The 24861-nt window shown below is 38.7% G+C and overlaps 1 protein-coding gene across 6 annotated transcripts in view; it reads left to right on the forward strand.

The window, feature by feature from the left end:
- LOC128693462 (serine/threonine-protein kinase VRK1) overlaps window positions 1–24861 on the forward strand; it is a 285870-nt gene that overhangs the window by 20133 nt on the left and 240876 nt on the right. The window contains exon 1 of one of the 6 annotated variants that reach the window (XM_070097344.1): window positions 11932–12246. The exons of 4 other annotated variants lie outside the window; for them this stretch is intronic. The gene's annotated coding sequence lies outside the window, so the exon portion shown is untranslated. Of the gene's footprint in view, window positions 1–11931; window positions 12247–24861 lie in introns of those variants that run through there. One more of the 6 variants, XM_070097346.1, reaches the window with a different exon arrangement.

Consider the following 24861-nt stretch of genomic DNA (forward strand, 5'->3'; position numbering starts at 1 on the left):
AAACAATATATCTTTAAACGTATGAGAGAAAATTTTAGAAGGGACTTAATTTTAAATGAGTTCTTTCTAATTGACCAATTTTACCTGCTGGGCACGATATATATATATATATATATATATATATATATATATATATATATATATATATATATATATATATATATATATATATATATATATATATATATGGTGGAATGATGAAGTAAAGGGTGTGTTAAAAGAGAAAAAGTTAGCTTATGAGAGGTTTTTACAAAGCAGAAGTGTTATAAGAAGAGTAGAGTATATGGAGAATAAAAGAAAGGTAAAGACAGTGGTGAGAGAGTGCAAAAGGAGAGCAGATGATAGAGTGGGAGAGAGTGAGTTAAACAAGTTAAGAAAGCCTAGAGAACTAATGGATTTGTCAGTTAAAAACAGAGTAGGGGAGATGGAGGTTTTGGGTAGATGGCGAGAATATTTTGAGGAACTTTTAAATGTCGACGAAGAAAGGGAAGCGGTAATTTCATGCACTGACCAGGGAGGTATACCATCTTTTAGGAGTGAAGAACAGGATGTGAGTGTGGGGGAGGTGCGTGAGGCATTACGTAGAATGAAAGGGGGTAAAGCAGCTGGAACTGACGGGATCATGACAGAAATGTTAAAAGCAGGGGGGGGGACATAGTGTTGGAGCGGTTGGTATTTTTATTAAATGTATGAAATAGGGGAAGGTACCTGGGGATTGGCGGAGAGCATGTATAGTCCCTTTATATAAAGGGAAGGGGGACGAAAGAGATTGTAAAAATTATTGAGGAATAAGTTTACTGACTATACCAGGAATAGTGTACGGTAGGGTTATAATTGAAAGAATTAGAGGTAAGAATGTAGGATTGCGGATGAGCAAGGAGGTTTCAGAGTGGGTAGGGGATGTGTAGATCAAGTGTTTACATTGAAGCATATATGTGAACAGTATTTAGATAAAGGTAGGGAAGTTTTTATTGCATTTATGGATTTAGAAAAGGCATATGATAGTGGATAGAGGAGCAATGTGGCAGATGTTGGAAGTATATGGAATAGGTGGTAAGTTATTAAATGCTGTAAAGAGTTTTTATGAGGATAGTGAGGCTCAGGTTAGGTTGTGTAGAAGAGAGGGAGAATACTTCCCAGTAAAAGTAGGTCTTAGACAGGGATGTGTAATGTCACCATGGTTGTTTAATATATTTATAGATGGGGTTGTAAAAGAAGTAAATGCTAGGGTGTTCGGGAGAGGGGTGGGATTAAATTATGGGGAATCAAATACAAAATGGGAATTGACACAGTTGCTTTTTGCTGATGATACTGTGCTTATGGGATATTATAAAGAAAAATTGCAAAGGTTAGTGGACGAGTTTGGAAGTGTGTGTAAAGGTAGAAAGTTGAAAGTGAACATAGAAAAGAGTAAGGTGATGAGGGTATCAAATGATTTAGATAAAGAAAAATTGGATATCAAATTGGGGAGGAGGAATATGGAAGAAGTGAATGTTTTCAGATACTTGGGAGTTGACATGGTGGCGGATGAATTTATGAAGGATGAGGTTAATCATAGAATTGATGAGGGAAAAAAGGTGAGTGGTGCGTTGAGGTATATGTGGAGACAAAAAACGTTGATAAATTAGACACATGTGCAACTCTTGGGTATCTTTATTGAGGAAACGTTTCGCCACACAGTGGCTTCATGAGTCCATACAAAGGAGAATCTTGAAGAACAGGATGAGAATGAGGTAATCAGTCCCTCAACCTTGAGTCGATATGGTCAGTCCATCAATTCTATTCAAGATTGATGGACTGACCATATCGACTCAAGGTTGAGGGACTGATTACCTCATTCTCCTCCTGTTCTTCAAGATTCTCCTTTGTATGGACTGATGAAGCCACTGTGTGGCGAAACGTTTCCTCAAGAAAGATACCCAAGAGCTGCACATGTGTCTAATTTATCAACATGTCGGTTCTCTGAACCATTCATCTACAAACAAAAAACGTTATCTATGGAGGCAAAGATGGTAATGTATGAAAGTATAGTAGTACCAATACTCTTATATGGGTGTGAAGCTTGGGTTGTGAATGCAGCAGTGAGGAGGCGGTTGGAGGCAGTGGAGATCTCCTGTTTAAGGGCAATGTGTGGTGTAAATATTATGCAGAAAATTCTGAGTGTGGAAATTAGGAGAAGGTGTGGAGTTAATAAAAGTATTAGTCAGAGGGCTGAAGAGGGGTTGTTGAGGTGGTTTGGTCATTTAGAGAAAATGGACATGGAGAGCATTTAAGAATGACATGGAGAGCATTTAAATCTGTAGGGGAAAGAAGGCGGAGTAGGGGTCGTCCTCGAAAAGGTTGGAAGGAAGGGGTAAGGAAGGTTTTGTGGGCGAGGGGCTTGGACTTCCAGCAGGCGTGCATGAGCGTGTTCGATAGGAGTGAATGGAGACGAATGGTATTTGGGACCTGACGATCTGTTGGAGTGTGAGCAGGGTAATATTTAGTGAAGGGTTTCAGGAAAACCGGTTATTTTTATATAGCCAGACTTGAGTCCTGGAAATGGGGAAGTACAGTGCCTGCACTGTAAAGGAGGGTTTTGGGATATTAGCAGTTTGGAGGGATATGTTGTGTATCTTTATACGTATATGCTTCTAAACTGTTGTGTTCTGAGCACCTCTGCAAAAACAGTTATTATGTGTGAGCGAGGTGAAAGTGTTGAATGATGAAAGTATTTTCTTTTTGGGGATTTTCTTTCTTTTTGGGTCACCCTGCCTCTGTGGGAGACGGCCGACTTGTTAAATATATATATTATATATATATATATATATATATATATATATATATATATATATATATATATATATATATATATATATTATTGTCATGACGCATGTGCCATATTTTCCCTTGATAACTGAGTGTGGGTAAAGCGTTGTTCTCAGTAGTAGTAACCAGTTACCAGTAACCAGTGTACCAGTAGATGACTCACTACCAACCGTCTCTGCGTGAATCACTGTCTGTATTCATATTGCTGCTGACCATAGCAGGATTTCAAAAAACCTCTCACATATGAGCACTGTGAGTTAGTCAGTCTTACGATTGAGAGCAAGGAGGCAGGTCACGGCTGTTTGGCGCTTCCCACACTATCCGTAATATACGTACTACCAGCCTTACGTGAGTATTTCTTTACCCTATCCACGTGTTCGAACCCCACATGACATTGTCCTTATTTTAAAGGTTTTGTCTGCAAGTAGTGTTATTTGCAGTTAGTGGTGGGAAGAAGTGTCCTCTTACAAATAGTGATGGAAAAATGGCAGAATTTTTGCTTCTAGAGATACTATCAAAATTAGCCGATCTACCGATACCGATACTGCGGCACACCCCTAATTACAATACTGGCATTGATTGAGTAAAAGTAAATAAGGAAATATTAAACATATATTGAGAAACTGTCGTGTATTTTCATCAGATCTCTATGTAAAAATTATTTATAGAAGTGTGTAGACCGCTAAGATTGAACAGCCCAACCCAACATACACCGGTATGAAGAGAAAAGGTTGCCGAACTCGCCAGGCGATCGCAAATGTCTCAACATAATGGCAAGGTAATGTGAGAAACTAAGGGAGCGAGTGCATGCAGGCTTTGCCTTCACGTCTATCTCCTTATGACAGACAAAGGAAACATCATGCTAAACAACTGGTATTTTACATATAATTAACTGCCAGTAACCAAATTACATAAATATGAGACTAACGGGTGGCAGTGGTGCCGGGGGGGGGGGCGTTTTGATAGTGTCACTGTTGCTTAATTCTTTATGTACAGTTCGAGGACGAGCTGTACGAGGAAGTTATACTTCGGCTGCTGGAAATAGTAAAAGCTCTTGAGAAGTTAGGTCACAAGCAAGCTTAAAGCTATTAGTGAAATTGAAAGAAATTCAAAATATTTCTTTTCATATGCCAAAAACAAGGCAAATACCACATCTAGTATCGGGCCCTTACTCAGACAGGATGGGACTTACACAGATGACAACAAGGAAATGAGTGAAATATTGAAATCCCAGTACGACTCTGTGTTTACTGAACCACTAATCGGTCTGAGGATCGACGACCTAAATGATTTCTTCATGAATGAGCCTCAAAACTCCATAAATGTATGCCAGATTTCCGACGTTACCCTAACTCCGATAGATTTCGAAAAAGCCATTGACAACATGCCTATGCACTCAGCCCCGGGCCCAGACTCGTGGAACTCTGTTTTCATTAAGAACTGCAAGAAACCCCTCTCGCGTGCCCTAAGTACACTATGGAGGAGGAGCTTGGACATGGGTGAAATTCCACAGTCACTTAAAACAACGGATATAGCCCCACTCCATAAAGGTGGCAGCAAAGCATTAGCTAAGAACTATAGACCAATAGCTCTGACGTCCCACATCATAAAAATCTTTGAAAGAGTGCTAAGAAGCAGGATTGCAAATCACCTGGATTCCCAAAATCTGCACAATCCAGGGCAACATGGGTTCAGGGCAGGTCGCTCCTGCCTCTCACAACTACTGGATCACTATGACATGGCCTTGGATGCACTGGAAGAAAATCAGAATGCAGATGTAATATACACAGACTTTGCAAAAGCATTTGACAAATGCGATCATGGCGTAATAGCCCATAAAATACGTGCTAAAGGAATAACTGGGAAAGTGGGGAGATGGATCTTCAACTTCCTAACAAATCGAACACAAAGAGTAGTGGTCAACAGAGTTAAATCGGAGGCTGCCATAGTGAAGAGCTCTGTTCCACAAGGCACAGTACTCGCCCCCATCTTATTCCTTATCCTCATATCAGACATAAACAGAGATATACACCACAGCACCGTATCATCCTTTGCGGATGATACTAGGATCTGCATGAGGCTGTCATCTGCTGAGGACGCGGTTAACCTCCAAGAAGATATAAACAAAGTTTTCCAGTGGGCAACGGTAAACAATATGATGTTCAATGAGGACAAATTCCAACTACTCCGTTATGGAAAACTGGAGGAGATAATAACTAGAACAGAGTATACTACTGACTCCGGCCATACAATAGAACGGAAAAATAATGTAAGGGACCTGGGAGTAGTAATGTCTGAGGATCTCACTTTCAAGGATCACAACAGTGCCACGATCGCACGTGCAAAGAAAATGATAGGATGGATAATGAGAACTTTCAAAACGAGAGATGCCAAGCCCATGATCCTTTTCAAATCACTTGTTCTCTCTAGGCTGGAATACTGCTGTACATTAACATCTCCATTCAAAGCAGGTGAAATCGCAGATCTAGAGAGTGTACAGAGATCCTTTACTGCACGTATAAGTTCTGTCAAGCACCTTAACTACTGGGAACGCTTGGAAGCACTTGACTTGTACTCGTTGGAACGCAGGAGGGAGAGAGAGATCATAATCTACACTTGGAAAATCTTGGAAGGAATGGTCCCAAATCTGCACACAGAAATCACTCCCTACGAAAGTAAAAGACTGGGCAGGCGATGCAAAATGCCCCCAATAAAAAGTAGGGGCGCCATTGGTACACTAAGGGAAAACACCATAAGTGTCCGGGGCCCAAAACTGTTCAACAGCCTCCCATCAAGCATTAGGGGAATTGCCAATAAACCCCTGGCTGCCTTCAAGAGAGAGCTGGACAGATACCTAAAGTCAGTGCCGGATCAGCCGGGCTGTGGCTCGTACGTTGGACTGCGTGCGGCCAGCAGTAACAGCCTAGTTGATCAGGCCCTGATCCATCGGGAGGCCTGGTCATGGACCGGGCCGCGGGGGCGTTGATCCCCGGAATAACCTCCAGGTAACCCAACATGACCAAATACGCTTGTAAGCATTTGGCAAACTGACGGAAAGCTCAGAAAGACCAGTAGTTGTAAGGTTTGCGAACGTACTCATGATATGTGTTCCGATCATGGTGTTGCTGATACTGTTCTTAACATTAAAAAATTAGCATGTCTTCCACCACTTCCATTATGCCAGTATTGTGACGGGAAACACTTGACATCGAATCTACCTCCCTCATCACCATGACTAGTAGCATACTTTGATATCTACCACTTGTGACATAGACTTGTATATAGGCATCATAACAGGTTTCCTGGGGATTATTTCTGAGCTGCTTACGTCCTACAAGCTGAACCTGTGACATATCCTGAAAAGGGATAAATGTTTACACACTGAATAAGGGATAAGTGTATATACTACGCTTTACTAAGTTTGTAGGCTTCTTCACCACTGACAGTATTTGTTGTCTTTCCCTGTATTTGGGTGTATAATTCTTAAAAAAAATTATTGGCGTCACAGGATTTTTTTTCTGTTGAACTAACATATATTACACATCTTCCGCTATAAGAAAGTTGATTACTTAAGGAAATACTGAGCGTGCGTTAGTTACCAGTTATCAAAGGCGCGAGTGTGTGCATGTAAGTACATATTCGCCTATTTGTACTCTTCTATTTGTGGTTGCAGGGGTCTATTCTCAGCTCTTGGCCCTGTCTCTGACATTCCCCACACGCTTTATGGACCTTACTGGTTTGGATGTACCTCTGAGTCTGCCTCTCCTCCATCACTTTCTTGTCTTTGTAATGTAAACAGCACGTCTGTCTCGCGATTAGCGAGACAGACGTGGGCCTTATTGTACCTTCTCTTAGAACTATGCCTCTACCACTTCACCAAAATTATTCCACTTCCCGGCCGCTCATCTGTGACTTCCAGCGGTGTCCCAGAGTTCCCGTTTCTCGCCTCTCAAACAAACTATCCCTGTCTACCTCATCAATTTCCCAGAGTATTTTGTGTGTTATCGTTTTTTCCGTGGTTCTTTTGTCTTCCAATGTCGTTAGATCCGATTCCATCAGCCTTTCCTCGTAGTTCATGCCTCTTCGCCCAGGAAAAAGTCTTGCTGCCTACTTCTGCACTTTCTCCAGTTTTTTACTTGCCATTTTAGGTGCGAGTTCCATACTGGTGTTGCATAATCCAAGATGGGCTAAAAGTATGTTGTATAAAAGGCCCGAATGACTCTGTTGAGATTAGGACGTATTTAATGGTTTTAATCATAACCATGATTTTTAAAGAGGTGGACCAGTAAGCCGGCCAAAGTCCTCGGTCAGATGACCAGAAGCTCCAGCTGTGGGTCATCATATGACTAAGACCCGCATCAGGAAACCCTTATCCTGTATCATGACAAACATTGTACCTATCCACCTGTTGAGCTTCCTGCAGGCTACTCTTATATTTGCCAAACGAACATTGGCTGTAGAGGTTTTAGACTGATGTGAACTTATGGCGTTATATTGGGCACTGTGTTCACTATTCTCTTTGAGTGGTCTACAGTCTCTGGTCTTCTTTCTGTACCCTGTTTTCGGTTTTGCTCCTTATCCAATCTTCACAATCTTGCATTTACTTTGGTTGAATTCAAGCAACTACTTATTTCACTCTACTTGCAATAATGTCCGGTTCCTGGAACCGCCTTTTAACTTATATCGACCGGCTTTGCTAGTTCCTGGTAGCCAGGACCGAATGGTTCACGTTATAATGTTAGCTTGTGCTATTGCCTCTTCGTCTAGTTTCTAGTTGGGTACACTTAACGGGTAGACAAAATATGTAATATATGGACATAATACCGTGTATGGAGAAGGGGAAGGCGGCATCCGTGTTGAATAACACTTCGCTCTATGTAGCCTGCGTTGCATTATAGGATACTAGTTATCTTGTGTCCATGCTTGTTGGAGGACAGCTTTTTATGTACACAGGTGTTTTCAAAGTTAACATCTTTTTGGGAAAACTGAATTTGACTTGAATTCTTAAGTGGTTCGACGTTAAAAAAAAAAAAAGGTAATACACAAACAGCAGTTATACTGTGTAAGAAACATGTAGAAAGTGTTTTTTATGAGGTGTTACCTAACATGTTGCAAGTTGACCCCAGCCTCTGGAGCGTGGGGACCCGACAGCGTCTTTTATTATGTATTTATTCAGTATACATTGTATGCCTCGTAATGCTGCAAGCAAGAATTAGCACCTCCTTTTTTTTTCTCTCTGACCTAAGGTCTTTTTATCCTCGTTTATCAATTTTGATATGGGAAGGTCGTTGGTAATTTTTAGGCCACGTGTTTAGTAACCTTTAACTTTGTAGGGGTAGAGGGATGAATGAAAATAAGTGATACTAGCTTGTTAAATGAATAGACTAGTTAGTGGTCTTGGGTCGAGTCTGCCAGGCTGTGATCAACAGCTGGACGGGATGTAGTAGTAAGGATTTAGGATTTCCTGGTATGTGAGTACTGTATCGTGAAGTTACTGTGTTAGCTTCCCCGTCGATAATATTAAGCCCAATTTCCTGTATTGTAATTAAAAAAATATAAGTTAATGAATACAGAAATAGAGTAAATGTGTATTGTAATATGGTAGTATTGTAGCCTTATTATTTCGGTATATTATTGTAATTTTATACTAGACTTATATTCTTTAAATTTGGATTCACAAATTCCCCTTTCTTTATGTTATAGATGCAATTATAGGTTCTGTTGAAATAGCGGCATTTGTTGTTATTAATTTACCATTGTGGTGAAAGCATGGTTGAATGACAGAAAATATAATATAGTGAAAAATAAATGGGGTAGATTTCTGAGCTGCATTGCAGTGCGGGTAATTGGCAACTAATTAGTGATTGATTAAGCCAGACCGGAAGCTGTGGTATCCATGCCGGGTCTAACAATGCGTTCTGGTGACAGGTATGAGTTTGCAACTAAGTACAGTAGCTTGTCTCACGATTAACGGGCAGAGGATCGAGCCTTTACCACTCCTTGTGAATCACACAGGCGCACTTCAGGCATAGACTCGCTATAGGTGAATAATACGACCCATAAGAATAAGCTGTATAAGAATATATTTAAACAGTTGCGAGATGCATATTTGGCATCTCATTATAGGTTTAGTATTGTATTATAACTATGCATCTGATTCATCTAGTACTTGCATAACTGGTTTTGGAGGTTTTCCTGTATCTCCGTCTTTAACCTTTACAGAAACATCTAACGTGAGAGAATGTTCAGTAAATTTAATTTCAGTACTAAGGGTATTGATTGGGGAAAAGTAAGTAAATAATTGCATTCTCTGGGAAAACCTCCCTGAGAACTCAACGTCCCACGCAGATGCTTGAAATACCTGAATACAACATAAACTAAACAAACTACACAGTCAATCTTCAGGTATTTTTAACAAGTTTTTCTGAAGCCCTTCGTCTCTGTATGACCCTAGTATGTTTAGCACTTCTTTTTTATAATAATAATAATAATAATGAGGCTCATACTTTTTTCACAATTCCACTAATAATTGCAAAAGCGGAACGAACTTTCAGGAGCTTTAAACGTAAATGATTAGCTACAGTTCAGCATTACTAGTCTCGCTAACTGGTCTGGGAACTCTTGCAAGAGTCCGTCCGCATGCATATTGGTTGAACATTTAATTTTAATTGCATTATTTAACTTTTTTGTTGTTAAATAAACTGTTATTAATACAAATATAGAAATAAACGGTAAGGGATATCCGTTAATGAAACTTACAAAATTTAAAAATCTAATTGGTTTTAACGATGTTTTGTAGTGTGCATTTAATGCAACACCGAACAACTTTAGGTGTTTACCTTTTAATCAACCTCATTATTAATTTGGTAGGAAATAATAGGGTATAACATTTCAAGTGCATATTTGCGTTCATTATTTTGTATAGGGTATAACATTTCTAGTGCATATTTAAGTTCATTATTCTGAAGCTATTTAGTAGGTACCCATTGCTTTACACTAAGTTGCTCAAGAATTCGGAAGTGGGTTCTTGTGACTCGCGTTGTGAGTCATGAGTAGCCTTCGTGCTTTAAAGTATCAGTTATTGTAAAGTAAGCGTCATTCATGTATGAAAGCCTAATAAAATATATTTATTTACCGATGGCGATAAATGGTGTATACTGGCGAGAAAATTATGAACCTAGTCAACTTGTGGTATCGGTCTTCCAAGACGTCATCGCCCGCCACTGCTGCTCTGCAAGGTTGTCGTGCACCTGGCAAAGAAAATTTTTACGGATTTTCACCAGTAATTTGATTAAACGTGGTTTGAGAGTAGCTTATTTTTGTTAGTGCGTTTATATCATTGTTCATGACTTGGAGGTTGATATTCGTAGGGCTTGGGGCTTATTTATGATTAGATCTTGCTTTGTGTTCTTGAAACAAACTTCCAAGGCCATCGTCAAGATTTAGCTGTCTCTTGGCAGCGGTCGTGTCCAGTCGCCAAAACTGGGGCAAGGGGCTCATCGGGAGTGGCAGTCTGTGGAGCCGCGGGTGGTGGTGTGCTCTGAAGACAAGGTGTTAAAGAAGAGACATGCATAGACACTGTCTTGCTTGTAATTTAACCCAGCTAAACACGCTGGGCTGCATTACAGCGATATATCGAATTACATAGTAAAACCCACGTTGACTATTTCCTCCCCCCCCCCCCCTCTCAGAGACCACAAATATTTCCTGTGATTTTGAGACTGGGAGCTCTTGTTTTGAGAACGATTTGCATATCTATTACTGTCTTTGCAGGCGTTTTCATAATATATCTTTCCTTTAATGCAATCATGTAGGAATTACTGCATATATTTTTATATTCAGTATTAAGGAGCGTCTTGTATTATGCTTACGCCTCTATTTGTGTCGTGTACGTAATAATTTCTTATTGAACTTTACAAGCTTAGCGCTGATTGTATTTGCAAAAGCTATAGTTTTAGCAAGACAAGCATGGCTTCAATTATTATATGCAAAGTCACTCGAGCATCTTGTCAGAGGTTACCGCTGGTAGAGGCACCTCCCTCGCTCATTGACAAGGCCAAGGTTCAAAATCGTCTCCTGGAAAGTGAAGGACACTGGACACAGCTATAAAGCATTAGCATAGTTTGAGATAATCTTAATGAACCATTAAACAGGTAATAGCAAAGTAATCTTGATGAACCATTCAATATATATAAGATCTTGATATAAATTTCTATATAGATTCTGGAAGCATATTTGTGTACGTGTAGAACACATGCTTCGGAACACATTTGGTACCAGAACAAACAATTCGAATAGGGCTGTTACTGTCACCATTATTCCCATTCCATAACCACTTGGGGAAATGGACAGGTCAAACTACTTAATAAATGAAAGTGACGAATTTAAGGTTGTTTAAACAACCTTAAATTCGCCAAACAACCAAAATCATTGTTTAGAACAAATTAAATTTTCAATTGACCAGTCTTGTGGTAATAAAGTTAAGCTTTAAAACATATCGTCATGGTCAATCATCAACTTGAATCTTCCTTCTACTTCTGTCCATCATATTGAATGAGCATATCACCCACATGCGCCATGGCTTTGCCATGTCTGCTATAGATGACTTAAGATATAAGATTATTAACCCTGGATGGTTAGTAACCAGGATAACCTAAGCAAGTCAATCAGTATGGCTTATTTCATTGGGGTTCCTCAGAATGTCCATGCTGATGGACCGTGGACCTTACAGCAGACAACCCGTTTTTTAATGTATATTTCCACACGAGTTGGACCTAAAAAATTTTAACAAATACCTTGCACCCTGAGACCAATTCCCCTGAATCAAGATTAAAGCTAGTTTTCTTATCCCTACTTCAGTTCTTGCCCTTAACAGGACTTTATGCTTATCTGCGACCAACAGGCAACTTACATCCAGGTACCTACTTAATCACACGTTTGTAATTTTAAAGAATTCTTGCCAAATCCTGAAATGTTTTGAAATATAATGTTAATTTATTGGCTCAGCGTTTGATTTACATCATATAGCTGATACTTTTTTAATTTGCACGAATCTGGTAAATAGTATCGATATTACATGAATCTGGCAGCGAAGATGGGAACAGAAGCCAAGCGTCAGTAGTACTCAGTTGAACCCAGTAACGTGCTAGCGCTCGCTGGGAAAGGGTGGTAAATGCAAGTTGCTGTCTTGCACGACAATGGCTCTAGATTATTGCGAGCTAGATGATTCATTTATCCATTGACTCTTAATTTAAGTTTGTATATTGTTAGTATTTAGTAAATCATTGTGAAAGTGTTGTGTTACTAATCAAGAGAAAGCTTCCGCGGATTGGAAAAAGTGCTACTGGAGATGAAGCTACACTGTCCAAGATACGTCTGCCCCGGTTTGGGGACAAGAATGAAGATATTTCATCTTCTCAGAAAGTAAGAGATCAAAATGTATGTTGAAAGTCTATTCAAGTAATTTACTTTTATTCATACGGGACGACCTTGGATTCAAGGAATTCGAATTAAGCTTGCTTCCTTGGATAGAACTCAAGGTAGTGCCTCTCATTTCTTAAGTGTAGTATGTCCCCTACGAGTGTAGCGTTTTCACTTCAGGAATCTCGTTGAAGAGTTAAAAATTTCTCGAGCCACAATTGTGAAGGGTAATTCTTATACACCATTACATTTTTTTTTGAGAACTCTCCGTGTGTAATAATGTGACGAGCTTAGCCAGTTATGTTGCCACTTTCCCTTGAGGGAGATACATTCATACCGACGAGAGGCTCTTATTCACTCTTGGGTTGAACCTGAAATGCCTCTTATGCCTCAGGTGTTGTACTACTACTGCGGGTTTAGGGCTTTCTCCTGATTAAAAAAATGTATCTATACACAGATTTCTTACAGAAATTCTCCGTGTATCACTACTAATATGAAAATGTAATGCAGTTATATTCAGTATTAATGAAAACAATATCAGAGGCTAATTCCTGCAGTTCTTTTCTCTTGTGAGACAAGATAGTATCATTATAGTATATTAATGGTAGCTGAACACATACCCAAGTAGATGGAGCCGAACACACCAAGGCTGAGGAACGGACCACCTTAAATTTACTTATCCAGGGTGAGAAAATTATCACCTTAAATCTTCATTGCCAACTTACGTGATCGCCTCTGTATTTTGACTGAAGAAGCCTCCTGAGCAGGTAAAGCATCTCATCAGTAAAAATACCAGACTGTTGCACATTCATCTTACTCACCGGAGACACTGGAACAGGGGGCTGGGGATATCTCTGTCAGTCAGGGTGGAGACTTGAGTATGCTGGGTATCTAGGTTTTAGACATTTTGGATGTCCTTGGGGCTATACATGTATTGCTCACTAAGTTCACCAAATTAGATTGGCAGGTGGTATTTATGGAAAATTTATAAGGGGTTACCTGTATGTACCTCAACATTACATTCATACAAGTAATCTCATTGGGAGACAACAACCATATTGTTTACCTAGTCACCCCGTGTAGACATGTGAGAAAACTTAGCCACCCCTGGTCACTGCAGGTGGCTCCTTCAACTTCACAATCTTACCCATATCTATCCGAGACCAGTATGAATTGGATAGCACCCGCAAGTACGGCGCTACTAATTAATTGTGGACTGTATAGATTATATTAGTTTAAGTGAATGAAGGGGGAGGGGAGTAGGTTACACATGTATATATCAAGGGAAAAACACTTGTATAATGTAATACCACCAATTACCAGATTTTCTCTGGTGGTCACTTGATGTAGCTGGATCACCCACAACCTATCCAATTGCAACATACCTAACTGGCCAGTATCAGTCTGCTAGAACTAGAAAGGTTACTTAACTGTGGGTGATTGATGCTCCTTATTTCCTCCATTCACCATCTCATTTTGATGTCCTGCTACACCGACACAGTTCTTATTCCAGCAGGACGAGGTATCCGTTGGTTTGTCCCGGTTTAGAAGTCATGATTCCATAAAAATTTCACTCCTCGGGACAGGAACCATGAGGTAAACATGTGCACACTCACTCTGGGAATGGCAGCTCATATCGCTTCAACGATTCCTTAACTTATTGTTATTATCACTGATTATTTCACAGCCCACCATACGGTTTAATGTCTCATAACTAGTATAACGCTAGAGGTCGCTCTATTAAGATTTGAGACCGTTGAGTGATGATTAAATCACAGGTATTTTCCCCTGAACACACTCCATGGCATCTACCATTATTCACTCATTTTACCACTTATTACAGTGGTCCCGTAAATCACGTTCCCTCACTCTTCACTAGGAACAGTTACGACACTTCCTATTATGAAGTGAGGCCTATATTAATCCTTAGGCAGCCGTGAACGCCAATTTCCTGGTCCCATGCTTTCCCAGCCTCTTAACTCCATTCAAAACACTCCCGCACCCTGTTGTCCCGTCTCGACCTCTGCCCTGCCCATCAGCGCAGGCGCAGAGTTTCCCTGTTGGTTCTATTCCATTTTCAAATACATTTTTTGACCCATATCAACACATTAAACACCTATTAGGCACTATAGCTTCGGAAAATTAAAATATTTTCCACAGTATTGTTAGATTGCTTTCTTGTCACTGACCCTTTGAAATTGATTCACATCTCCACTGTATTACATAAACAGGCACATAAGTACTGTAATAAGCAAATATTTAGGTCTAGGAAATTTTCATTTTAAATTTTTCCATATTCCTGATGAGCAATACAAATGTTGATATGTTCACTGTCAGAACTAGTTTGATACAGTATCATCATTTAAACTTTTTAATCATGCACACTATTTTTTTCCCATATTTTCTTGGCCCAGTTATGGGTTTGTCTTAATGTTTTGTTGTTAATTTTTTCCATGGGTTGTTCCTTAAACAAGATATATAAATTATGGCTTTTAATTTAAACAACTTGCACATCTGCTGTGAATAAGCATGGCTACACCCTTCCTGTATTGAAAGGAAGGTGATATCTGGGGATTATTTCCTCTGTGACCCTGTCCTAAACCAGGCCTGGTTGATGCCCTGGTGAGTTAGGCTGTTTGTGTTAGCTGTTGACTGATATTCCAACATAGGTAGTATATCTTAACTGGTCAGGTGTTTTTTCAAGGAACTTGTCAAGTTCTTTCATTAAGGCAGGTGACTAAAATTTGCAATACCTCAAAATGGGGAGGTAACCTAAGACAATGTTTTGGTTTGTCCAGGATGGACTGAAGCAGTGTTTAATGTTTCCTCCCCATATGAGTTAATATTAAAAACATATTGTGTAGTGGTCAGTTGATAACATTGTATGATACATATATGAATGGAGATAATGTTAAAAATTCCTGGACCATTTTTGTTGTGGCGAGTTTATTACAGTATTGTGTAGTACCTCCTCTTTTCAATGGTTATAGAATCTGCATAGAATATTCATTTGAACCCCTTCTTGAATTCTGCTTCTGTTGTCATTGTTTAGGTCATGTCTAATCTCTTATGTATGTTTCACTATTAACTGAGCAGTTTGTTTCTTGTTTTGTTATTTTGGGTTCTATCCAGGTGAAAAGTTTAAAAGTATTTTGTAGACTGTGATAACTGCTTTTTTTTGTGTGTCCTCTCAGCTCAGACACCAGTTTGTATAAATACCTTTGGGCTGAATCATGTTTAGCTTTATGTAGATTTGTGTTGACTGAGGTAGGATTCCTTCCCAGTGCTGCATACACAGTAATTATAACTTAAGTTATAGTTGGTGAGAAACACTAGAAATCTTCATAAGACATTTACTGGAATGCATATTAGCGTTTCAGTGATTAATCAGTCTTTAGGATCATCAGGACTCATTTCTGGAAGTTGACAGGACAGCGTACAAAATGTAAGTCACTGAAAAAAGTAATTATTATCTAGGTCAAGTCTCAGCATTGCATATAAACAAAACTAAACTTCCCAAAAGAGGATACACTATATTTCAGAGTAAACAAGGTAATTTCTAAATCAATTTTTGAGTTCAGGCTCAAGTTTTTTAATATGTAAGCTCTCTAAAGTTCTTAAATCCAGAGTACAGTATACTGTGCCTCTGTCTTACTATATTTTGCACATTGTTATGTTCCAGAATTGAATCCAAAGGATGGTGATTGATTTGTCACTTAAATGTTGATATCCACTTCAATAAATGTCCTAAGAGGATTTCTGGTCTTCCCCACTTGCTATAAATTAAATGATTCAAACGTGTGAGTCTCCTTCAACAAACTAGCCATATCCCACCAAAGCAAGGTGGCCTAAAAAGAAAAACATAAGTTTCTGTTTTTAACTTGAGTAATCTATACAGGAGAAAGGGTTACTAGTCCCTTGTTCCTGGCATTTTAGTCGCCTCTTGTGACACGCATGGCTTATGGAGGAAGAGTTCTGTTCCACTTCTCCTTGGAGAAACATGTGAATATACAGATGTATATGCAAATTTGAGGATACAGTATTAAAATGCTCAATAGATAATTTACATATGGCACTGCAGTGTGAATACATATATAGGCATTAACTATAGTTCTTTACAAGTCTTTGCTGAGTTCAGTTTTACTTGTATTTACACTTTAAAGTGTGCAGTGTATATGGTACAGTACAGGAGGCCCTCCACATTCGCTAGGGTTAGGGGATCAAGAACCTCGGGAATCTTGAAAATTTGTGAATGTTTGATGTACAGATATGATGTAAGGAAATATAATAGCATTTACTTAGTCTGACAATACTGCTTCCTTAATTAACCTATTGAACCATGAACAATCATAAAATGCATGAAAGCATCATAAAATATTGTATACAAGTACATGCTATGGTTTAACCTTTTGAGTGTCGAGAGGCCCTCTCCCAAACTCATTCTCAGGATTGAAAATTTTTCGAAAACAAATAAATTATTTTTTCTTATGAAATAATAGAGAATCTTTTTCTGATCAAAATGACACCAAAAGTATGAAATTTGAAGGAAAATTTACGGAATTATGCTCTCGCGAAGTTAGCGGTCTTGAAGATATTTACGCATCGGTGATTTTACCCACTTTGAGCCCTATTTTCGGCCAATTCCAATGTTACAGTTGACTAAAATCAGCTATTTCCCTAGAACTCCATTTCTTCTAATGACTGAATACAAGAATCTGCCCATTTACCGATTTAGGGTTAACCCTTTCAGGGTCGAGAGGTCCTCTCCAGGACTTGTCCTCGGAGTCGAAAACTTTGGGGGGGGGTTGTTTTTCCTATGAAAAGATAGAGAATCTTTTCCTGATTGTATTGACCCCAAAAGTATGAAATTTGATGAAAAACTTACGGAATTATGCTCTCGCGAAGTTAGCGGTCTCGACGATGTTAACACAGCGGCAATTTCGCCCAATTTGAGCCCTATTTTTGGCGAATTCCAGTGTACTAGTCGAGAAAAATCATAACTATTTCGCTAGAACTGCACTTTTTTTCTATCGAATGAGTACAAGAAACTACCCATTTACTGATTTCAACTATCCAATAAAGTGGTCAGAAATTAGCACAAATTTCAAAAGATGCCAATTTCCAAATAGGGTTCAGAATAAACAAGACAGACATTCCTGGCACTAAAATAACATTTCTTCTGTTCATTAGTCACATCCCCAGGCCCCTCTTACATTTCTTTTGCTTTCCACTTTGAATTTTTATTCTTACAAAAAATAGAAGAATTACTGTTATGCAGACTTCTGCATTAGTGTAGAAATGGTATAAATAATATCAGCTCACTTGTGAAAGAATATTAGACTCAACAGTTGACATGTATTGGACGCGTGGCATGATTTGTTTACAGTGGAACCTCAAAAATTGAACTTAGTCCTTTCCAGGAGCTAGTTCTAAATTCGAAAAGTCTGAAATTCGAAGCAATATTTCCCATAAGAAATAATGGAAATACAATTAATCCGTTCCAGAAACCCAAAAATATTCACAAAAAAAATACATTTTATAGAGATTAATTACAGTTTTACATACAACAAATACAGTGGACCCCCGGTTAACGATATTTTTTCACTCCAGAAGTATGTTCAGGTGCCAGTACTGACCGAATTTGTTCCCATAAGGAATATTGTGAAGTAGATTAGTCCATTTCAGACCCCCAAACATACACGTACAAACGCACTTACATAAATACACTTACATAATTGGTCGCATTCGGAGGTAATCGTTATGCGGGGGTCCACTGTATTATAGTCTTTAATTATGTATAGTAATATAAAATAACATTTTTACTTACCTTTATTGAAGATTGGTGATGGCATCTGGAAGATAGGGAGGAGGAGAGAGGGAGTTGGGGTTATTGTTTGGAAGGAGAATCCCCCTCCATGAGGACTTCCGGTATCAAAGCCCTCTCTGGGGTTGCTTCCCTTCTCTGTATTTTAATGCCACTAGGACCAGCTTGAGTCATTGGACCCCAGTCTCACAAAATAACTGTCTACAGTCCTCTGTTTCTGTCTCACAAAACTATCCACAGTCGTCTGTTTCTGTCTCTCAAAATAACTGTCCACAATCTTCTGTTTGTCTCACAAAATAACTCCACAGTCGTCTGTTTCTCACAAAATAACTGTCCACAGTCGTCTGTTTCTGTCTCACAAAATAACTGTCCACAGTCCTCTGTACATCCTGGCAAGCTCAACAAGTCTCACTCCAATCTCATACTTCTGTATTATTTCCTTCTTCACATCTATGGTGTTTCTCACTTTCTTTACCACGGGGGTACCGCTAGCAAGTTTCTTTGGGCCCATGGCAGCTTATTTCACAGCCCCACAAGCACTAAACTCAATTAAATAATCGTAAAATGTGTGAATGAGATTGCAGGTTAGTGTTCACTCAAGCATAAACAAACCTAGACTGCTCACGGCGCCTGCGCGGGGACGCGGACAGAGCGGGCCAGCGGACAGGTCCCGTACCCGGCAGTCCGAAAATAGGGGCGCATTCAATAATAGGGACACGGTTTGTCCGAAAAAATGGTCTTACTTTCGAAATGTTCGATATGTGATACATTCGATTTTTCAGGTTCCACTGTACTTTTGAACTTTGGCAAAAATCGAACATTTCTGCTACTTTGAGCTCAATTTCAAGGTACTTTTCCTTGTGAAACCTATCAAAATCATCTCAATTTCTGTAATATGTCTTGCACTTTATAAAATGAGACCAGAAAAACTAGAATACAACCATAAATAACATAAGAAAATACAGTGCAAAGTCACTGTTTTAAACCAAAACGTTTTTTTTTCTCATTACGCACTGTATGCTGCAGGATTTTCTTTATACTGTGCACACTGACCACATAGACCCATTGTTTCATATGTAGGCCTACCAGCTTTCTCTCGCTAGATTTGAAGGCTCTAGAATTTACACGTACTAGTATGTCAATAACCCTTGTGCATAAGCCATACTCTTACATCGGAAACCCTGAAAGGGTTAATATTTTAGATTGATTTAATGGTCTTGACTTAATAGGGAATTCTTGAGTAGTTTCAAACTGGTTGAATGATTTCAGGCAGTGAATTCTGGATCTTGACCCTTTTACTGTTGAGACCCCTGCACAAAAACTTGCTCTGTGTCGAAGAATTTAAAAAAAAAGTTATTTTTTTCTTTTGAAATGATAGAGAATCTTTTCCCGATGGTAATGACACCAAAAGTACGAAATTTGATAAAAATCTTACAAAATTACGCTCTTGCGAAGTTAGCGATCTCGGCGATATTTACACATTGGCGATTTTGCCCACTTTGAGCCTTATTTTCTGCCAGTTCCATTGTTCCACTCGACCAAACTTGTAGCTATTTCTTTAGAACTCTCTTTAGTTCTATCAATTGAGTACAAGAAACTGCACATTTATTGATTTCGCCTACCCAACACAGTGGTCAGAAATTGGCAGTTTGGCTGATTTCACACAAATTAAAAAGATGCCAATTTCAAAATAGGGTCCAGCATGAACAATGCAGATAATCCTAGCACTAAAATAACATTTTCTCTGTTCATCAGTCATGTCTTCAGGCCCCTTTCTTGCTTTCTATTTTGAATTTTTATTCACACAAAAAATAGAAGATTTAATGTTATGCAGACTACTGTATACTACATATATGTGAACAGTACAGTGGACTCCCGGTTTACTATATTATTTCATTCCAGAAGTATGTTCAGGTGCCAGTACTGAACGAATTTGTTCCCATAAGGAATATTGTGAATTAGATTAGTCCATTTCAGACCCCCAAACATACATGTACAAACGCACTTACATAAATACACTTACATAATTGGTCACATTGGGAGGTGATCGTAAAGCGGGGGTCCACTGTAATTGTATAAATAATGTCAACCCATTCGTGACTGCATATTAGAATGGCTAGTTGTACACTTATTGGACGATGTCATTTGTTTACTCTTGAACATTGGCAAAGATTGAACATTTGAGCTCAATTTCAAGGCCCTGTTCATCATGAAACCAATCAAAATCATCTCTATTTCTGTAATATATCTTCCATTCTATCAAATGAGACCAAGAAAATGAGAATACAACCATAAATACTATACGAAAATACACCTCAAAGTCGGTGTTTTAATCCAAAAATACGGTCTGAGTTTTTTTCTCGTGCACTGCATGCTGCAGGATTTTTTTTTATACTGCACACACTGACCACACAAACCCATTCTCTCACACGTGAGTCTACCAGCTTTCTCCCGCTTGATTTGAAGCCACTCGAGTTTTCAAGTTTAAATACGTCCAAAACACTGGCTTGCAAGACGTATATATACGACTGAAACAGACAAAGGGTTAAGGTAAGTAATGAGTGAACTGTAGATGTATATAACATATGAAAAAGGAACACTGCAACAGGCCTACTGGCCCATGCGAGGCAGGTCCAGTTCTCCCACCGGCTTAAGCCAATTCCTTGACCTAGTCAGTTCAGTCACATTCACTTAACCCTTTGGGGGTCAACAGGCCCTCTCCAAGACTTGTGATCAGGGTCGGCCAAATTTAAAAAAAAAAAAAGATATATTTTTTCTCATGAAAAGATAGAGAATCTTTTCCCGATCATAATGACACCAAAAGTATGAAATTTGATGGAAAACTTACAGAATTATGCTCTCGCGAAGTTTGCGGTCTCGACGATGTTTATGCATCGGCGATTTTCCCCATTTTGAGCCCTGTTTTCGGCCAATTCCAATGTACTAGTCGACAAAAATCATAATTATTTCTCTAGAACTCCATTTTTTCTATCGAATGAGTACAAGAAACCACCCATTTACTGATTTCAACTATCCAATAAAGTGATCAGAATTTAGCAATTTTGCCAATTTCACACAAATTTCAAAAGATGCCAATTTCCGAATAGGGTCCAGAATAAACAAGAAAGACATTCCTGGCACTAAAATAACAAGTTCTCTGTTCATTAGTCACATCCCCAGGCCCCTCTTATATTTCTTTGGCTTTCCACTTTGAATTTTTATTCTTACAAAAAATAGAAGATTTACTGTTATGCAGACTACTGCATTAGTGTAGAAATGGTATAAATAATATCAGCGCACTTGTGAAAGAATATTAGACTCACCAGTTGATGTGTATTGGATGCTTGGCATGGTTTGTTTACTTTTGAACTTTGGTAAAAATCGAACATTTCTGCTACTTTGCGCTCAATTTCAAGGTACTTTTCATTGTAAAACCAGTCAAAATCATCTCAATTTCTGTAATATGTCTTCCATTCTATAAAATGAGACCAAGAAAACTAGAATGCAATAATAAATACCATATGAAAATACAGTGCAAAGTCGCTGTTTTTTTCCAAAAACACGGTCAAAGTTTTTTTTTTTCTCATTACGCACTGTGTGCTGCAGGATTTTTTTTATACTGCGTACACTGACCACATACACATTCTTTCATATGTAGGCCTACCAGCTTTGTCACTAGATTTGGGGCGCTAGAATTTTAGGCATACTAGTACGTCTAAAACCCTGGGTCGTAAGCCGTACTGGTACAGCCGAAACCCCCAAAGGGTTAAGGGAGGAGCACAGCATTCAACCTAGTAGCACAAGCTAGTCAGGTCCACCTCACACCCACCCACACCCACTCATGTACTTATCCAATCTACTTTTAAAACTACACAACGTCTTAGCTTCTATGACGGTACTCAGGAGTTTGTTCCACTCATCCACAACTCTTTACGAAACCAGTGCTTTCCTATATCCTTCCTGAATCTGAATTTTTCCAATTTAAAACCATTGCTGCGAGTCCTATCTATGCTAGATATTTTTAGCACACTATTTACATCCCCTTTATTAATTCCTGTTTTCCATTTATACACCTCAGTCATATCCTCCCTAATTCTATGCCTTTCTAAAGAGTGCAGATTCAGGCCCCTCAGTCTATCCTCATAGGGAAGATTTCTGATACATGGGATTAACTTTGTCATCTTCCTTTGTACGTTTTCCAGTGCATTTATATCCATTCTGTAATACGGTGACTAAAACTACGTGGCATAATCTAAATGAGGCCTAACCAAAGATCTGTAGATTTGAAAGAACAACCTGAGGCCTTCTATTATTAATACTTCTTGCTATGAAGCCAAGGATTCTGCTAGCTTTATTGTGAACACTTATGCACTGTTGTCTTGGTATCAGATTGCTGCTAATCAGAACTCCTAAATCCTTTTCACAGTTCATAATGTTAATATCTACATTATTTAGTTTATATGTGGCATGGTTATTTTCCTGTCCAACATTTAGAACTTTACATTTGTCTGTATTAAACTCCATCTGCCACTTCTCCAACCACAGCATCAGTCTATTCAAATCATCCTGGAGTGCTCTAATGTCCTCATTAGAATGAATTGGATGGCCTATTTTGGCATTATCAGCAAATTTGCTTATGTTGCTATTTATTCCCTCATCTATGTTTGTGTAAATTGTGAACAACAAGGGGCTCAACACTGATCCCTGCAGAACACTGCTTGTGACATGCCCCCATTCTGATTTCTCCCCATTTATGCAAACTCTCTGCTGCCTATTTGTCAGCCATGCCTCTACCCAGGAAAAAATTTCTCCACCTATTCCTGTATACCTTAAGTTTTCTCAACAGCCTCTGATGTGGAACTCTATCGAAAGCCTTACTGAAGTCCATATACACAGTATCATATTCAATACCATGAACTACCTCCTTAAATACCTTAGTGAAGAAAGTAAATTCAGAAGACAGGAATACCCCTTTGTAAAACCATACTGAGATTCATTAATCAATTTATACTTTCAAGATGGCTATGAATTGCTTCGGCAATTATAGATTCCAAAAATTAACCAACTATGGAGGTAAGGCTTATTGATCTATAGTTTGAAGCTAAGGACCTCTCACCTGCCTTGTAAATAGGTATTACATTTGCCATTTTCCACTTGTCTGGCACTATGCCAGGTTTGCTGGTCATAGTATATTAAGTGGGTGGCCTGGCCTGGCCTGACTGGCTACCATACCTCCCACACCTGATTTCTTACTAAAAATACTACTCATCTCGCCCTACATTAAGACTACAAATATTTTAAGGTAAGTAATGAGTGTACTATGTACTGTAGGGTAACACTTTTGTGTGTCGATTTCTTGAAAGTTCTGACATGGTTACCCCTGGATCCCTTATATTCCACGTATTCATGTACGTATTAAGTGTGTGTGTGTGTGTGTGTGTGTGTGTGTGTGTGTGTGTGTTTTGTACTGTTTCAGTTTTATTTTTAAAAATTTTTGGTCTACTTAATTATCTTCCTGTGTCCTCCATGAATGCCACCCCTACCAATTATAATTTTTTTGGCAAAATATGTAGTGTTTTGAATTATCTCCCCAATATGAATTTTCATAACTTTCCAAACAGACCCCTGGTGATGCATCTCTTGATAAATTCCTACTTTCTCAGATTTTATCCCATTTATGCTAAAAATGCTTTGCTTGTCAAACGCATTCCTTAATCCAGTGTATTATTTTGTTACCAATGTAATTTGCTGCCAGTTTCATGGAAATGTCATTAAGGTTGCAAAGGTTGTGTCTGGGTGTCAAACCTGGGTTCTTACTATTGAATGCTCTTATCCTTGTCACTTTGTTTGACTTTTTTGTGGGTTATCCTAGGTAATTTACATATATTACTATATATGATAATTTGTTTAACTTTATTTGTGTGTATCTATACCTAAATAAACTTAACTAATCACTGAGCTAGTGTAATGTAAGAGGAGGAGGCTGTGTGTTAGTTACGGGAGAGGGGAAGGGTATTGTTTGTTATTGAATATTCCCTCGAAATAAGAAATTTGTAACATGCCAAATTCAGGTGAAGGTAGGCTTAGTTACATAATCATGTCCACTGTTTCATATGTATTTCATGAATAAATAAAATTATGTTTAGGCTCTTGAAGTAAACTTGCAAACAATTGATGTTAATCTAATTGGTCGATATCTCAAATGACCCTTATCAAGAAAAGGTAGTTACATTAGCGATATCCCATGATAATGGGACAATGCAAAAATATATTCATTTACTGAACAGGCTCATTTGATCCCTCTTGCGTCATCATTGTAGAATGTGTAATAATAATAATAATAATGATAATCTTTATTTCTGCAAGTACATGTACAAGGTATACAGGCCTAACTGACATTATAACATATTACTGTATAGAGAATCCCTTGTTATGCAGAGCATTTTGAATTAAGGTCAGTTTCGTCACAAGATGGGACCCATACCAGCCAACTAACACCCATGTACCTATTTTACTGATAGGTGAACATGGACAGCAAAGTGTCTTAAGGAAAGACGTCCTAATGTAACCACCCGTACCAGAGATCAACCCCCGAACCTCAGTGTGAGCCGAGTGCTCTAGCAATCGAGCTACGGGACACCCTGTAGGAACCCGTTTGTCAGTAGACGATTCATGTTCATGTAATAGTTTATATTAGGGGTAGCAAGAAACAAATAACCGAGAATTAGAGCATATTGAATAGGTGGCACGCACCTCTAAAATCTTGAGAGTATTAACTATTCGTATTAGCTGGATGTAGATCTTTGTAG

Source organism: Cherax quadricarinatus, chromosome 57 (genome assembly GCF_038502225.1).
Source record: "Cherax quadricarinatus isolate ZL_2023a chromosome 57, ASM3850222v1, whole genome shotgun sequence".
In the NCBI taxonomy this organism is placed as follows: Eukaryota; Metazoa; Arthropoda; class Malacostraca; order Decapoda; family Parastacidae; genus Cherax; species Cherax quadricarinatus.